The following is a 13,011-nucleotide window of genomic DNA, read 5'->3' as shown; positions in this document are numbered from 1 at the left end:
GGGGGTGCATCTATCTTTTCGGCTAGTATTTTCATCTTCTTTGGGTAAATTCCCAGTAGTGGAATTACTGGATCACAGGGTAGGTAACTCTATTTTTAATTTTTTGAGGAAACCCCATACTGTTTTCCACAGAGGCTGTACCAGTTTGCATTCCCACCAACAGTACATGAAGGTTTTTTTTTTTCCATGTCTTTGCCAACACTTGCTTTTTCTTGTCTTTTTGATTTTAGCCATTCTGACAGATGTGAGGCGGTATCCCATTGTGGTTTTGCATTTCTCTGATGATGAAGGATGTTGCGCATCTTTTCATGTGTCTGTTGGTCGTCTCTGTTTTCTTTGGAAAAATATCTGTTCACATCTTCTGCCCATTTTTAATTGGATTATTTGTTTTTTGAGTGTGGAGTTGTATAAGTTCTTTATCTACTTTGGATACAAACCCTTTATCAGATATGCTATTTGCAAATACCTTTCAGTTTTGATGATCCTTTCCTCTGTTGTGCAGAGGCTTTTTATTTTGACATAACCCACATGTGCCTGTAAATTAGATTTTGTATATAAAGTATTGAGTAAAAAATAAAACTGGCCTTTTTATAAGTACTATAATTTATTTGGCCATTTTCTTAATATTGGCTTTTTATCCTAAATATTTTTTAAGGATTTCATTTCTTTATTAGAGCAAGAGAGAAAGAGAGAGAAAGCATGAGCAGGGCGACAGGGGTAGAGAGAGAGGGAGAAGCAGACTCCACGCTGAGCAGGGAGCCCGATGCAGGACTTGATCCTAGGACCCTGAGATCATGACCTGAGCCGAAGGCAGACGCTTCACTGACTGAGCCACCCAGTCACCCTTTTTGTCCTAAATATTGACATCACTTTCATATAATTACAATTAAGGTGTTGTAAATAATTTGCTTGCTTATATATTTGTTTACTTAGGATTAATAGAACTGTTGGGTCAAAGTTATAGTATCTCTTATGTATTATGAGTCTCTTTTAAGAAATGTTGTGCCAGTGCACTTCTTAGTAATAAGGTATGACAATGCTTAGTTGATTAGTCTTATTAAATTAAAATAAAGTTGTTCAAGATTTTCCTTTACTACTAATTGGAACACAGGTTTCACAAACCAACTTATTCATGAAATTTATTGTATAAAAGCATCCAGGGGCACCTGGGTGGCTCAGTCAGTTAAGCATATGCCTTCAGCTCAGGTCATGATCCCAGAGTTCCAGGATGGAGTCTCAGGATTGAGCCCCACATCGGGCTCCCTGCTCGGCAGAGAGTCTGCTTTCCCTCTGCCCTTCACCCTACTTGTGCTCTCTCTCTCTCTCTCACTCTCACTCTCTCTCAAATAAATAAATAAAATTAAAAATCATACCTTCAAGGAAGATATAATAATTGTAAAAATGTACATAACCAACACTGGAATATCTAAGTACATTGAGCAAATGCTAACAAATGTGAGGAGAGTAGTAGAAAAATGTTTAATACCTCAGTGCCAGCAATGGAGAGATCATTCAGACAGATTAACAAGAAAACATTAGAATCGAACCATATTTAATACCAACTGACTTGACAAACATATATAGAAGATTCCATCCAACAGCAACAGAATACACATTTGTCTCAAGTGCACATGGAATGCCCCGGCACATTAATCACAAAACTTGATGCACATTTATTAATTTTGTATAGTATGTATCATGTCCTGTAATTACCATTCCTATAAGGAATTTGTATTGCAAAGGAATTTCATTTGCCAAAGGTACCATTTCTGGATCCAGTGCTTGATCCTTTTTCTGTGATTATTTAAAAAATGAACTATAAAAAATTACAAAATAGAAGAAAAGGCAAATAAGTACATGAAATTATTTTTAACCTTTTAGAAATAACAATTTCTATCTAATATTTTGGCATACACACTTTCATTCTGTTGATCAAAATTATAATCATGTCTACTCATTTATCTCTTTTTATAGTTTTTCACATTTTCCTGTGACTTTAAATGGTTTTTAAAATCAGGATTTTTAGCAGTTATCAATTATTTTAGTTTATTTGTCAAAAGGTTGTAAATATTAAACTTAAACACTCTAAATATTAATGATCTAAATGGTCAATGTTTTTATAGATTTTTTAAAAGCTCTTCAGCAGTATTGCCAATTCCTGTCTTTATATTGGTTCAGTGGATTTTGCTAAATTGAAGTATGAACAGCTATATATATATTTTTTTTTTCAACTGAATTTTTTCATTCCTTATTCTTTTTCAAACTAATTGCACTGGTTGCTCATTTTTTCCATACTAATTTGTTAAGAATATGTGTGTGTGTGTATGTCGTATATTAACATTTTATGTATTTTTTCTTTTTATATTTAAAATTAGACTTGTGTCATTTCTCCTGCACGCATTTAAAAACGTATATTTGTGTCATCAAATCTACCAATATTTTCACTTATAATTTCTTTGTATGCTTAAAAAAGCATGCTCCATTATACACATCTATCTAAATATTCACCCATATCTTCTCATTGTTTTATAATTTTAATTTTGTTTAACCCTTCACTCTATTTGAAATTCAAAAATTTAGCTTATAAGTAATGTAATTTTTGATATATCTTACCAATGTGTCCCGATACCATTTTCTAGGATGTCTGTTACTTCACTAATAACTTGTTTCATTCACCCACAATCTCCCATTATTGCTGCTATTCATTTATGGTCAAGCACTCAATCCAAACAGTAAAGAAGCCCTTGGGCTACTTCCAGATGATTAACAACCTGGGAGGGCAAGGATTCACTCTGCTGATTGGCAAATGGCCTAGAAGAAACCAAACTTAGTCTTCAAAGGAGAAAAATAAAATAAATACATATTTCAGAAATTGAGTTACTCCTATTATCTAAGCTGGATCATAAACATTCTTTCCTACACAAGATGGAGTGGATTTAGTTCCCATTAGCCAGCATGGACATTGAGATATGATTGTGTGGCGGTCATGTGTAGAAAAACAATTACCCTGCAACCAACGTTGACCACCGGAGTATGGCACGAGCAACTGCTTGTCTGGAAGCGGCTTTGCCCAGTTTGATAATATCACATGCCATATATTGTTACTGGTTAGGGCCTTCCTAGATTATATTTATTAGGTCAATACAGATATAGATACATATAAACAGTTGAAATTAGCATTTTCCTCATTTTCTTATATCTATTATTGCTAGTATAAATGTTACTAGGTGAATATATATATTTTTTAATCTGGAAAAGATGTTCAGTTTTATTAAGTTTTTAGTCTGTTAGAATAACATTTTTCTGAGTAATAATGAATGTTATTTAAACTTAGCAACTGGGGCGCCTGGGTGACTCAGTCATTAAGCGTCTGCCTTCGGGTCAGGATCCTGGGGTCCTGGGATCCAGCCCTGCATCAGGCTCCCTGCTCAGCGGGAAGCCTGCTTCTCCCTCTCCCACTCCCCCTGCTTGTGTTCCCTCTCTCACTGTCTCTCTCTCTGTGTCAAATAAATAAATAAAATCTTTAAAAAAATAAAATAAACTTAGCAACTAATGTGACCAATAGAATTTCTACACTGAATCTTTTCTGTTTACAGAAAACGTTTCCCCTACAAACGATCAATTTCCCCTCTTTATCATCCAATTTTCTCTTAATATTGTGGGTAGAAGCTCTGGTTAATACACTGTTACTTTTATGCTAAGAAAATCGTGCTGTAAGATCTTCTATCTTGAACTAAAATTATAAACTAACTAAACTAAAAAAGACATTTTTTACCGCTCTGTCCTTTCAGCTTCACACTTGTCTATCCTCTTTCATAATTAAGCTTTGAAAAAGCATCTGAAATTGTTTCCATTTTACTTTTTCTTTTTAAATATTTAAACAATAATCAAGTCCCATAATAAATAATGGGCTAAATAGTTGCATTTTACTACAAATCTCAAACTGAAAGCAACTACCCCTTGGCCTTTACTCCCCACCTCTCAGGTCCCATTTTTTCAGTGGCCACAATCTTACTCATTTTGGCTAGTGTTTATTATCTCCATAATTTTGTGTTTAAATAAATAACTAAACTTGTTTGGTATGTTACATATTTATAAATAACTCAAGGTAATTGCAAAAGCTATATGGAGAGAGTTGTCAAATCAAAAAAAGAACTTAAGCTTTCTCTAATTTGATTAATACAAGTAAAATATCATATAAATTTGTAACAGGAAGGATTAGAAGTTTCTGGAGAGGTATCAGTACCTTTACTGTCTTAATGTGTCTTTGCCCTCAAGATAAATATTGATCAAATCCTCATGAAATCTATCCCAAAAGGTAATTTTACATTTTTCCATTTGATATTTTCACAACAAGGAATTAATCAGAGTCATTAAATCATATCATTAGCAGTTTTAATTTTTTCTCATGTACACCTCAAGTTTCTGCTGAAGGGTATAGGTTAGACATTAAATCTTCAACAAGGAAGGACTGTTTTAGAGAGACTGTATCAGGTAGCCTTAAATATTGATAGTACAAGGCATGCCTGGGTGGCTCAGTTGGTTAAGCATTCACCTCTTGGTTTTAGCTCAGGGCCAGTCAGGCTCAGCTCAGTGGGGAGTCAGCTGGAAGATTCTCTCCCTCTGCCCCTCACCCCGTTGGTGCATGTGTTCTCTCTCTCTCTTTGATAAATAAATCTTTAAAAAATATTTATAGTACAAGAAATAGACTCTTGGGTACAGGCCTTGGAGTTCTCAGAGTACCAGTACTTGGACAACTTGCAGCTTATACCACAGTACAGACTCAGAATTTTAAAGATTCTTACTAGTTTAAAAAGGGATCGCCATGAAATCAAATTGCAAGCAGAATTTATTATGTAGGGTGGAAGGGACTGTTAGAATAATAAGGTATTACTAATTGTTACTTGCTTTGGGATATTTTCACTATATTTTTAAATATTCCATTTTCCATGTATGGGGAGGTTTGTCATTCTTCATCTATTTTTAGGCCTCAATTTCTTCAGTTTAACAGATCATGCTTATCCACACTGCAGTGGGACATCTTTTAAATGGTAAATTGTTCTGACCCCTTGAAATTTTGGAACAAATACTTTGAGTTCTTTTTACTTTTTATAGCAGTGTAGTTTTTTGGCATAGTTTCATTAAGAAACCATCCTTCTCTTTTAATTTGATAAGTAGTTTGTGCAACAAATATACACACACACATTTTAGAGTCTGATTTTATATGTATAATAAAACGTTGGATCAGTTTTAATTTAAATAATCTTTGATACCTATGCCTAAAATCTTTGTACAAAATTCATTTAAAAATCTTAGAAAAGTATACATATATTCTCTGTGTGTGTACATATGTATCTACATATATATATATATATATATAAATTTTTAATTCTGATTTTTAATTCTGTTGATGTTGGTGAATGTGGTAAGAATGTATGGTAGATTTTTGCCAATATATGGTGTTGTTAAAGAACATGCATATATAAGAGATTATATGCATATTTCTTACACATGAGAGGATCTCTTTCATTCTTCCACAGGAAGCCATCTTTCCTAGAACGCCTCTTCTTCCAGTTTAAATCGGTTTCTCTTGGGCCTGCTGCACAGCTATCATTGTGGTAGGAATTTTCTTTTCCTCTCACCAGATAGGTCTCTTGTTCCCTAGGTCCTCTATACCCACTTTTCATTTTGATGGAGCAAATCCAGTTAATCTTTCTGAGTTCTCTGAAAACAAGTGAATGGGAAATACTATTTCCTTGAGAAATTAATACAAAACACCTATCTCGGTAGTTTGGCTTAATACAGACCATAGTGAGTAATTTTCAGCTAAAAATTTTAAATCACTTTCTTGGTATTTCGGTTACGGTATCTAATGCTTCATGGTTCTTGATTATGGAAAGTCAAATTATTTTTCTCTCTGTGAGCTTTTATGTTCCTTATCCTTGGTGTGCTCAAATTTCATGATTTCTGTGCCTCGTGGTGTGTGTCTTTGTGTGTGAGTGTGTGTGTGGACTTTGAACAATTATGTAGATAATTTCCTGGGAATAATAACTGATACCTAATAATTGTTTTAAACAAATATCTTGCTAAGCTGATTGTGTGCCTAGTTCTGTCCTTGTCACTGATCCTTATTCTTTAGCATTTGATAAAAGTCAGTTCATTGAGCAGAGAAATATAATCTATTTTGAGTTTTCCAGGTCTCTGGTGTTCCTGCCACTGAGCTAGACTTTGACACACGGATTTGAACACAAGTTGTTTATTGGGGAACAGTGATAGGGGATTAGGAGAGTGTGAAGGAAAGCTAAGAACCCCACCAAAGAAGGCATTAGACACTGGATATTATCAGCATCCGCTGTGGTTATCTGGAGCTTAATCCCTGTGGAACTCTGTGAGTCTATCCCCAAAGCACCAATCTCCAAACATTACAATCTGCCCTCTGGGCCAAAAGAGAGCCGCCAGGCAGAGTCCTAGATGCTGATGTCAGAAGAGGGCTGTATATTCTGTGCTGAGTGTATGGTAGGCAGGGCACCTGCTCCCCCAACCCCCAGTAATAGTATCCATGGTTTAACATACTACTGCAGAACATTTTTGTTCTATAAATGCTGTCTTAGTGATTACCAGCTGGGGTGACAGAGCGTAAGGAAGAATCTGACCTATGCTTTAGCGTAAGAGGGTTCAAGTTGAACATTGGGAGGACACGTGAGGTAAGACTTCCCCATAAATAAGGGAACATTAGATCACTCTTTTGAGTATAACTCTTTTGAGATTAAAGTATACTAGTTTTCCTGAATTCATACCATTGGAATATAGGCACTAAGAAGTTACTTCTTTGTAGTCAAATCCTTGCATTCATTATACTTCAGACAGTTTCACACTTACAAACTGCTACACTATTAGACATTCTTCCATATTCTTTATTGTAGTAGTGCTATTTATAAGTGTGGCATATTTAGGATAATAATTGTTTTCAGAAAAGCAGATGGTAAGCTCATTCCAGGGCTATTAATATTAACATTTATTCAAAAGATCAAATGAATGTGCATGTATTATTTTCTTGGTTTAGACGCCTCCAGAGTTTCTACTAGTTCTCACTCAAAGAAACATTCCTTTAACATTTGTGTCATTTATACTACACTGCTTTGAATATAAAGTGACAGAAAAAGAACATTTTATAGAAGTACTATTTCTAAGACAACTTCAGTATTCTCCTTGGAGACCCTTTTAATTTTTCCCAAATTAGTGCCATGAATCCTTAGCACCTTGTATTTGCTCCAAAATCATCTCATTTCAGGTTTCTCTCTACATAGCATATATAATATAATAAATATATTATATATATGTATATATGCACGTATATGCATGTATGTGTATGTATATGTACATGTGCATGTATGTATACGCACATATATGTATGTAAATATGCGTATGCATGTATGTATATGTATGTATATATATATTTATGTGTGTGTGTGTTTATATATGTATCTTCTTCCTCTACAGTTCGCTGGATTATGTCTCTCTTCATTGATAATTCCAAAAGTGTAGGTTATGCTGTTAATGGCCATCAAAGTTTCTAGAACTGTAACTCTGCCTTGTCTGTTGTCTTATAATGTTCCTCATTCCCTATGCCGTGGGCTCGGCTGTCTATACCACCTCCTGTTGCTGGTACCAGTTACGGCAATTTTAAACCTACCTATTTACATACCTACCTAATACAGTAGTTACTGCTCAGCCACAAGTGAATATTGAGCATTTTAAATGGGGTTTTTGTGACAAGTACAGATTTTCTGAACTTTTATGTATTTATTTTTTAAAGATTTTATTTATTTATTTGACAGAGAGACACAATGAGAAAGGGAACACAAGCCAGGGGAGCGGGAGAGGGAGAAGCAGGTTTCCCCGCAGAGCAGGGAGCCTGATGCGGAGCTCGATCTCGGGACCCTGGGATCATGACCTGAGCTGAAGACAGATGCCCAACCACCTGAGCTACCCAGGCGTCCCTCACTTGCACATTTAAAAACAAATGTAAATGCAGGTATTTAAAAAAAAATTAACGTTGATTTGGGAAGTGCTGTAAGTGTAAAATACAGTCCAGATTTCAAACTTTTTCTTTTTATTAATGTGGTAAACAGAAAACTTAAAATTACAGATGTGCCTAGAATTATAATTCTATTGGACATTGCTATTTTGCACTCTTAAGACATTTGAGGTACCTTTTAGCTTACTTTAATAATGTTCTGCTGGGGAAAGATAATTTACAACCAAATCTCTTATCAATCTGTCTGCAAATATAAAGAGGTAAGGAAACAGTTTTTATTATTGAAAAAGCATAAAATCAGAATGTGATGCACATCACAGGAAGTCTGCTAAAGAGATTACAGTATAGAAAGTCTCCTTTCATATAGCGGGTATATGCAACACATTTTATGCATGTTCTCTAAATGGTAACTACTCTTCAAGTTAGAGCACTTGATAGCACCTCTTGTCACATGTTGTTCGTTCTCAGTTCACCTGGTAATTGGGATAGCTGCCTGTGATGGCTAATTGCCTCAATCTAAAAGAAAATAAATTTTTCATATGTCACTCAAGTAGGTATGTTTGCAACTTGCAGCCCAGCTGAAGTTAGGCTCCTACTCTCCCAGGATATTGCTTCTGGACAGTGACCTCTTCTTGTTCTTTTGGGATGAATTCCTCCTCCTTGGCATTTTGTCTAGTTCTCTGTTTTTTGTGTGTGCTAGGAAAGCCTGTGCCTGATCCTATTTCCACTAGAGCTGAAGCTTTGCGGCACTTTATGATCAGTAGACTGTGTGTGTGGAGAATTTGTGCTGTTTTTCTTAGGGAGGCACCTGCTGTTCTGGTTTTCAGGTCAATTTGCCCTAGTAAAGATGCACCTTGTCCATGCTGATGGGTGGGGGGGAAATGGCATCACCCCACTCTCTCATCCCTGGAGAGGGGAGTTCACATTCAACCACTGTTCAGGAAGTCCTCACAGAAGGGCAAATAATCTCCCCTCTTATATCCCAGGCTTCTGTCAGAACCCTGCCATCACCCTCTGTGTCTGAGCTGTCTGCCTGCTCCGTGATGGTGCAGTACTCCTGTGTTTTGTCTCAGGTGCACAGGTGGGTTTTGAAACTCCAAACGTAACGTTAAGGACAGGGCATGGGGCAGATCCGCGATGATCCTCTGGGGGGAGGGTCTCACTGTGCTCTGGCTGGTACCGGTTTGTCCCAGAAAAGCAGTCACACAGCTGTGCATGGGCTTGGATTTTATGGTAAAGCATAGCAAGAAGCTGGCATCCAGGTTAGCTACCCTCAGCAGGTGCCTCTGTTCCTATGCTAATGAACAGCAGCTCAGTGGTGCCTACTGGCTCTTTTGTCCCCTGAGAGGCACTGCTGCCTCTTCCAAATGCACTCCACGGGGGGGAGCTATCTCCCCCTGCACAATCCAGGGGATCCTCAGAGCACCCTGTCTATTCCCTGGCCTCTGCCCTCCTTCTCCCCAGGAGCACTGCTATGCCTGCCAGGCTGTACTCTGCGGGGTTGGTGAGGACTTCTGAAACCAGACTTTCCTCTCCACTGCTTGTAAAAATTTCAGATAATCAGCTCCTCTTATTTTCTAAGTCAGTGGTTTTGGGGAAGTGTTTTTCTTTTTCTTTTCCTTTTTTTCTTTTTTCTTTTTTTAAGAGAGGAAGAAAGAGTAAGGAGAGGGGCAGAAGGAGAGGGAAAGAATCTTAAGCAGGCTTCATGCCCAGTCGGATCCTGACACGGGGCCAAATTGCAGGACCCTGAGATCATGACCTGAGCTGAAATTAAGAGTCGGATGCTTAACTGACTGAGCCACCAGGCACTCCAGGAAGTGTTTTTCTTATGCAAACCCCTGCATGCTGCTTTCTCTTTCTCTCCTCTCTCTGATCAGGGCTCCCTCCCCTCCATAGCACTTGCAGTTCTTTTCTCCCCCAAAACATATCACTGCACCTCTTACCTTCCACTATGTGGTCTCTTTTCTCCCTTTAGTTGTGCAGTTTTTCTCTTAGTCCTCAGATCGATTTCCTGGTTATTCAGAATGATTTGGTAATTATGTAGCTGTGTTCCATGCACCCCAATGTTCATAACAGCACTATCAACGAAAGCCAAATTATGGAAAGAGCCCAAATGTGCATCAACTGATGAATGGATAAAGAAGACACACACACACACACACACACACACACACTGGAATATTACTCAGCCATCAAATAAAATGAAATCTTGTCATTTGCAATGATGTGGTTAGAACTAGAGTGTATTATGCTAAGCAAAATAAGTCATAGAAAGACAAATATCATATGATTTCACTCATATGTGGAATTTAAGAAACAAAACAGATAAACATAGGGGAAGAGAAGGAAAAATAAGATGAAAACAGGGAGGCAAACCGTAAAAGACTCAATGACCGAGAACAAACTGAGGGTTGCTGGAGAATAGGTGGGTGGGGAGATGGGTTAAATAGGTGATGGGTATTAAGGCAGCCACTTGTGATGAGCACTGGGTGTTATATATAAGTGATGAATCAATGAATTCTACTCCTGAAACCAATATTGCATTATATGTTAACTAACTTGAATGTAAATAAAAAACAATTTTGTAGCTGGGTTCGAGGGATGAGGCAAGCATAAGGTCCTCCTACTACTCTGCCATCCTAACTCCTCCTTAATTTTATTTTTTGAATTAGACACTCAATTGTCCCCGAGACCTTTATTTATTACTAGCTCAATTTTTCCCATTAATTTGAAATAGTCATCTTTACAAACATTGACATACTTCATTTTTCCTTTAAGACTCAATATATTTTGCCTTACTTTTATTTATTTATTTGGACCAGTATACTTACCAAAACTTTCTATTTATGTATTCACTCCTCTCCTCATTGCTAACAAAATAATCCAGTTTTGTTTGTGCAATCAGAATCTCTTCAGCATACCTACCTTTAAGCTGAATATATTACTGAGTATGATAGAGGTTTACTTGAGTTGGGCATGTCTGCGCTCTTTCTGCATGTAATAACTCAATATTATCTAGATTCATTTGTCAGTGATTTTGCATCTCCTATGGCAAATTTCCCTCTCCCAATATGTAGATAGACAATATCTCTCTTTCTTCGGGGTACCTTTGAAACTTCTCTGTGTCTTTTGTTTTATATTCTTGTGTGATGGTCAGTCAGGTACAGCAACAAGATAAGACCAAGGGCAGGCTCACAAACACAATTGTAAAATACTAACAGGTCCTAGAACCAGGAGGCCTGACACTCGATGCAGGGCTAAGAAAACACATCAGATTAGTCGAGAAGGGTGAAATCATTAGGCCAAAGCTTTTATGGGGGTTTTCATAGGAAAAGCAAAACTGGGCAGGGTAAACTGTTAAAGATTGACTAGTCTGATCATTTTAGCAGGCTCTAAACTATAGGAGTGTTAACTAATTGTCTAGTCCCCGGCCCTGGGATGATTAAGGCAGAGGAAGATTGCCTCTTGAGGTGCACTGGCCAGATAAAGGACAAATGGTTCTGAAATGGTTAGTTTGCCTATCAAAGGCATGCTCAAGGCTTATCTCTAAGGATTGCCTGGTCCTCCTCAGCCTGAAAAATATTTAAGGATGTCCAAACTTTATAATACATAGAAAAAATTCATTTCTCAAATTTAATGAGGATATGTTTCATTGTCTTTTCTTTTTTCCTTTCTCTCTCTCTCTCTTTTTTTTTTTTTTTTTTTTTTTTTTTTGCTGCCTGCTCTCTTTCTGGGAGGATAAACAGTTTTTGCTGTAACTTTACTGATGAATCTACTTCTCTATTAGTATGTACATGTTGAGAGAGGTGATTATGAGGGAGGGGATTTAAGCTGAGGGTTATTAACCTTTTTACATGAGATTTCTAATATTCTATCACTGAGCTCTATTAGTATGTCCCTATCTGCTTTCTTATACATTCACATATACACATATATGTACACAGGTACACGCCAACAGATATGTCCTATACTTAAATATATGTATATCCTATAAACATATAGATGTAAGGAAGTAAAATGTATGTTTAAATATCTTTTACCAGAAATCTCAAAATTTCACGTTTGTTTCGCTCAAGTTTCTTGCTTAATATCCTTGAACTAGACTCTTGTGCAGGATTTCTTTTCTTCAGAAAGTTCTTATCTTCTAAAGAAACCCTGACTGATTCTGCCTCACCTTCCTCCAGACTTCCAGAAAGGTTTGAGACCTCACAGGACCAAATTCTGGCTCAATGTTAGACCATTGTTTTGCTCTTCAGTGTACAGAAGTCACAAAAATTTTTGAGCACTGTTTTCAGTATTTGATAGTATTTCCAGTGGTACTTTATGTTTTCTGTTAAAAACATTGGTCAGCTCTGTCAATATTCTGAAAAAAAAAAAAAACTTTCATTTTTATTTACTAATGTTATTTAAATAAATGATTTTAGTGGGCCCACATAATTTATATTAGATTTGTTTTGAACTTTCTATCTTTATTTCATGTCAATTTTATATAAGTGTGTATCCTAGGACACAGTTTGATAGGACAATTCAAATTGGCATTTGTTGGTCCAGAAAACAAAGATTTTTACAAAAACTTAGTAGTCAATAAATGCACGTGCATGAAAATGTAGAGATGTGTTGCTCACTTTCTGTGTGCCTTGCAACCCCATTTTCAGGTTCCATATTTCCACACTACAGTGTTTTCTTCCTCAGGTCTTTATGCATGGACTTCTAATTTTTGCCATCAATTATGTCTATTGTCAATGTCATTAAGTAGGCAGTAATAGATAACACTGTATATAATTTATGCTCCTATTTGCAAATGTTTTAATTGGTTTATCCATAACCATCTTATTTTCCATATATTTAAGTGTAGAAAGATAGATGAGTAGTATTTATATGCATCACGGAACTGTATATCATACTTTATAAGTTTAGACTCTTTAGGAGTAGGATGAAGAAGAATAGAGGAAAGAAACTTTATGAGTAAATTA

The sequence above is a fragment of the Zalophus californianus genome, chromosome 6 (assembly GCF_009762305.2).
Source record: "Zalophus californianus isolate mZalCal1 chromosome 6, mZalCal1.pri.v2, whole genome shotgun sequence".
NCBI lineage: Eukaryota > Metazoa > Chordata > Mammalia > Carnivora > Otariidae > Zalophus > Zalophus californianus.
The sequence above is the reverse complement of the archived record's forward strand: the minus strand, read 5'-3'. Positions refer to the sequence as shown.